The sequence below is a fragment of the Stegastes partitus genome, unplaced genomic scaffold (assembly GCF_000690725.1).
Source record: "Stegastes partitus isolate 25-593 unplaced genomic scaffold, Stegastes_partitus-1.0.2 Scaffold145, whole genome shotgun sequence".
Taxonomy (NCBI): domain Eukaryota; kingdom Metazoa; phylum Chordata; class Actinopteri; family Pomacentridae; genus Stegastes; species Stegastes partitus.
The window spans coordinates 571949-577948 of record NW_007577876.1 but is presented as its reverse complement, the minus strand read 5'-3'; positions in this window follow the sequence as shown (position 1 = coordinate 577948).

Here is a 6000-nt window from a genome sequence, read left to right as displayed (position 1 = left end):
AACTCTGGTGAAAACAATAAACGGACTACAGATTGTATAGTTTCTATATTCTTTCCAGACTGTCTGTCCGGTGTGACAGCTGTTCCAAACAACAACAGTCTGTGACGCTGTGGATGACCATGGTGCCACCTGCTGAGCCCTCTGGACGCTATACTCGGACCCACAGACTGGGAGGTCTGTGCACAAAACGCAGTGACCCTCTGCCAAAACACAACCCACTGGGCTATACATAGGGAAGTGGTCCTCTGGCTTTTTCTAGCAGTGATATATGGCAGCAGCTTGACAGAAAGAAGCCATCCCACCCAGCGGCTCTCGTAAATAACTCATCACAGAGTTTTGTGGGTCAGCGCCGGGATTGTCTGATATCGATCTCAAACAACAAACTTTTCTCTTAATATCATAGTTTACTGACTTTCAGGGGAACAGCATTGCAAGTTCAAGCTGTTACCACCAGAACACAACTAAACTACTCGGTGACGTTACGTATGTGGACAGTTTGGTCTGAGGTCATTCATGCTCTCCTGCTTTAGACGTCAACTCATTTGTATGCAGTTTAAATGAATTTTTATGTGATACTTTTAATCACATACTGTACGAACAAGGCCATTTAGAAACTGCTGGAGGTGACATGTCTGATAAGAAGAACCTGTAATTAAAGGTAGAGTAAGCAATTCTTACCCAAGATACTTTTTTTTTTTAATTCAGGGAATATTTCACTGCAAAAAAATAAATAAATCTGGTTTTTGTACATAGCCCAGGCTCCAGACATGGAAAAAACTGACTCACACACAACACTACTTTAGCCAACTTGAGGAGACGGTCGTGCTCATGCCCAGGACATGGACATGAACCTCACGTTTAGCAGGTCTGTGTGTCCAGTCTCTAGGCTGCCCAACCAGGTAGCTAATACCACCAAGTTTTAACTAAAGTAAATCTGAAATCAGAACGCTTCATATGAGTCTTTTCAAACTAATCCTGGGCTGGCCTGCAGTAACAGAGGCGGAGACAGAAGCTTCAAATGTGTAGCTCCAGAGGGTTACGCTCTCCTCTCTAAACCGTCATGAATCGGTCATGCTACGCCACCCACCACCACCACAAGTAAATCTCAGCAATCAGCGGGAAAAGTACAATCAAACATCCACCACTGTGCGAGGAGCGCCGCTGAAGCACGGCGGCGACTTTTGCTTTTGGAACATCAACGTTCTGAATTCAAACATTTAAAAAAGCTCAACGTCTCTTTGAAACTCTTTCCTGCAGGATTTCAGCATCAGGCAGCAGCAAACCAAAGTAGTGCGGTGTCTGAAATTATAAGTTTTTATGACAAACAACAGATTAAATGTATAAAACAACTACGTGTACATCTTATTCCCGTACACAGATACTTACATGTGTTAAGAAATTAACCAGAAGCAGGCTGACTGACAACCAAAGCTAACATCTAAAATGTGCACCTAAATGAAAAGCCTCGCCGCAGCACTAATGTAAACCTTAACGGGGTGAATTCAGACCATGACTCTTTCTACTTTCTACTCTGTTGTGTTTGCAGGCTAGCGTCTGATTCATCTGACGGCACTTCTTGCTGTAATGTTAGTTCTACTGCAGCTGTGACAGACACACCTGGAGTGCTTCTCTTTGGATCCGCTGGCCCGGCGGCTAGCGTCCACCTGTCCTCCAGGTGCGACATGTTGAGCTGCTCAGGGCTTCATGGGGAGTAACTGGTTCATGTGGAGTTATTTCATTTAAAAGTAAAATCATTTCATCTGTTGTGTATTTTGTTTTTTATACAGTTTGTTGTGAGGCTGATCCTCGTTGCATCTGGAGTCACCAGAAGCAGCAAAGCACCAGAAAGGACAACAGTGCAGAACACACACCTCCTATCGAGAAGAGTGTGTGGAAAACACATTCAGCAATCGAGCAGAGAAGCCACAATAGACATTTAAAAGTTATAGATGAATTGTTTAGAAGTCCAGCAGCACAAATGCACATCTGAACAAACCTAAAAAGAAAAAACTTAGCAAGCATAAACATCAGCAGCCTCTGGGGGAGTGAGTTTTATCTTTACAGCCAATCACAGGCCTCAGAGGGCTTTACAGTCTGTGTATAATGTCATTTATCATCAGACCCACACAGGATGACAACGTCCTGCATAAAAATAATACTAATTAATGTAATTCATGGCCTAAAAAAACCCACAGAAACCACTACACGTTTCAAAAACTGTTAACTTATAGCTTATTTATAAAAACATCTGTGCTTACACAGTGTTTGTTCCATGATTAATAAAAGTGTTGCTCCATAACCAGAGAAGTGCCACTGGTGTGCGATCCGGAGCAGGAAGCAGCGCCGCTCTGAGCTAAATGAACACGACTGAATCGGATAATAAAAACTGGCCCACATGGTTACACAGATAAATACGCTGTAATGCAGCATTTAGAGTCACATTACAGCTTTTCCAGTCAATAACGAGATGATTGGTTGGCAGTGGCACGTCTAGTTAGCGGGACATTGTTGCGCTTGACATTTATCGTAGCTCCAGGGTCACGAACTCGGAGCTAAACAGCAACTGAATCATTAAACGTGAACGGCTGCAGCTTTGCCTTCTCCCAGGCACTGACATAAGTGTTCTCATGCTGAAATGAGTGACTAACTTCCGCTAAGCTAAACACGTCTTTGTTCAAACTGGGGCATTTTGCGCTAAGAGGGACATATAGTGCGGGATCGGTGAAACAATGGCGCCTTTAACAAGCAGATTATTTGCTGCATTTCATATTAATACCAATTACCCTTACAGACGGATGTCTTCCCGTAAATCAAGTCATGTGTTTTGTCTAAGGAGGCAATAAATGAACCATCATTTCTACTCAGCAGAAGAGCATATAATCGTATCATACCAAAGAACAATTGGCGTAAAGACCGAACTGTCCTGAACTCTCCTGAACAATTGCTCCAGTGGCCTTTCAAAGAGGTCATTTACTCTGCTCGGCAACGTCCCCGTCATGTTCTGTGTTCTACATTTGAAAAAATTTCCACTACGGAGGGAAATTAAATAAAGAGAAGGCTCGGTTATTAGATAAATTAATTCAGTGGAGATACTGTGGTTCAATAAAACAAACCAAATAGCTCAATTTCCACTCTTAAGCTCAAAGCAAATAGGACGCCCAATAAAAACATTGCACCGGGCCTCTCGGTTAAAAAAAATCAATAGCTAGAGGACAAAGAACCTATAGCCATCACTTAATTCTCTTATCAGCGTGATTTAGGGGACAAGGATGATGTTAAATAACTGTAAATCCTTATCTTTGGCTTTGTGGGTGGTTTATGGCAGTTTCAACAGCAGTTCAGAGACAGAATGTCCATACCTTCTGCTGGATACACGATTTATAGCTTTATTACTCTTTGTCTAAAAGAGCAGGGAAACATATAATTGAAAGGAAGAGATAGCAGCTAGCGAGCGGAGGAGCCGGAGAGGGGCCATGCAGCAACGGAGCATCATCATTGCTGGAGACATATCACGGCGACAGTTTTATGGCTAAGGAGCCGGCCCTCTCTTTTTTGGGGCTCGTTTTTATGAAACGAGCGAGATCCAATTTTCTGATTCATCTGCAAACGGTCCGGACGGAGTTTAGTATTCTGACGCCGGGCTTTCAAACCGGCCTACGTGAGCGTAGAGGTCACCGGGAGGGCTCGAGGAGCTGAAGTCATGAGTTTGCGCTCACACTGTCAAAGGCCTGCTCATATTTTTGCCCTCAGTGACAACAAGCCTATTGTTCTCCCTGATAAGGCTTCAGTGTGCACAGTAATGGGAATTAAGCAGGGCATAAGTCACAGAGAAATTGGGTGACAGCAGATCAATAGATAGCGGTGAAGCCTCAGGGACCATTAGTGAAGAGGACCCCTTTGTTTGTCCACTGCTGGGGAGAGTTAGTGGATGTTTGCTTCTGAATTAACGGCCCAAACTAAGAATACATGGCACTGATGAGAGAAGAGGAGAAGGTGACACATATTCACCGGCCTGATCCATGTGCTTCTGGAGAAGCTAAGATGTCTTTATGAGGTCACATCTGCCTCCTTTTAAAAAGAATACTGGAACAAGGTAGAGTTCAGACAGGCTGAAGTGCAACCACATGATGCTGTAACCAAGATGGTTTCCTTTATGGAATAATTATTGTTTAGTTATAACTGTTATGAACCTACAACACCATCCAGGGTGAAGAATGGAATTTTGTTTGTGGAAAGTCAACAGCAGCGACTGTTTGTCCAAACAGTGTCCCAGTTCCTCTGGATAATCCATCTGAGCCGCCGTAAATCACTTTTCTAGGATCATTTACAGTCACAAAGGAAACCGTTGTGTGTCCGAGCCTGTGGACTATGAAGAATCAGAACCAGAACATCTTGAAAGAGGTGTTTTTCTCCAAACCATTCTGAATAATTAGACAGCTTCAGTAAAACTCACATTTACAAACAAAAGCAAAACAATCTGCACGACCACATTCACACACAAACTCCACAAACCTACGAGATTCTGAAATGCTTTTTAATCAAACGTCTAAAAGATCCATTAAAAGTAAAACAGACAAGGTCGATCTTTGAATCGCTTGTGTTTCATAACAGCAGCTCAAATCTCAAATATCATAACTGACAGCTTATATAAAACAGATCAAAGTCTTATATTTCCAGAAATTGCAAACGTTTAGTGTTTCTGAATAAAAAAGACAGAATTAGCATCGAGCAGCTGGATGTCCGGTCCATCCGCCCAGACTTAGTTCTATCTTGTGAAGACTTTGAAGGAAAATAATAAAGATTATTACACCTTTTATACTGACATGGGACTCCAGTGACTCATTTCCACTGAGAAACATGCAGTCTCCTCTTAGAAACTACTGATGTTGCCGCAAAACCTCCAAAATTAAAAAATCTGGATGCTTCACACTCGCAGATACGTTTAATGCAGCAGCACAGAAGATCCACACAATCACCAACCAAATACAAAACCTGGTCACCGTCTCGTCTTCTGTTTCTGAACTACGGGTTTGAATAACGGACAGAAACGTGTTTTTGAACATGATGATGCCACAGTGGAGCCGAGCTTTGACCTCTAGGACACAACATGTCATCACGTCATGGTTTTATCCTGCTGCCCGTTTGTGTACAGTTGTGTCATAATTACCATATGAATGCTTGAAAACCTGTAAAGTCACAGTGACATTTGTACTAATCAGTTCATCCTTGAGTCCAAATGGATGTTTGTGCCAGATATAATAAACCCCCTCCGGCATTCCACATAGATCACATTCACAAGAGCGGGGCAGACCCGAGGTGATAGTGGCCGTGATCTCTGACCACCAACATGTAATCAATTCATTCTTGAGGCCAAGTGAACGCTTGTCCCAAACCTGAAGAGATTCCTTCAAGGTGTTCTTGAGGAGAATAGGACGTAGACCTGAGAGCATGAAGCCTCCGACCTCAGCCGAGGCAGCACAGAGGCACATACAGTAGGTCCTACTGTGAGAACAGCGTACAGTACGATTATAGACGCCCTGCAGCCCTTCTGTGGAGCCAGAGGATGAAAATGCATTAGCCCTAATCTTTACAGTGTTCAGAATGATTAGCCAGAACATGTGACAACTCTGATAACGCAGATTCCCCCATTAAGTTCTGAAGGCAAACGCATATTGTGGCCATCACTCCGGGACATTCCCCCTTAAATGCACAGATAATTTGTTGTTGCAATGCATTTTTCTTGCCCCGTAACCAGAGCCCAGCCGAGTGAGCAATGTGCCAACGATAACTAAAGATATTAATTAGTACATCACGATCGTGGCACATACACTTTCACTATTAATAAATTCCAAGCCATCGGGTTGTGATTTAATTATAAATTATGTAAATGGTTGCCATGAATCATTTAGGTCCATGCATTTTATTAGCTAAATGGGAGAGCAGAATGTAGGCATATCACAATGATGAGGATTTACACACTCCAGTGATGACAGCGCAAGT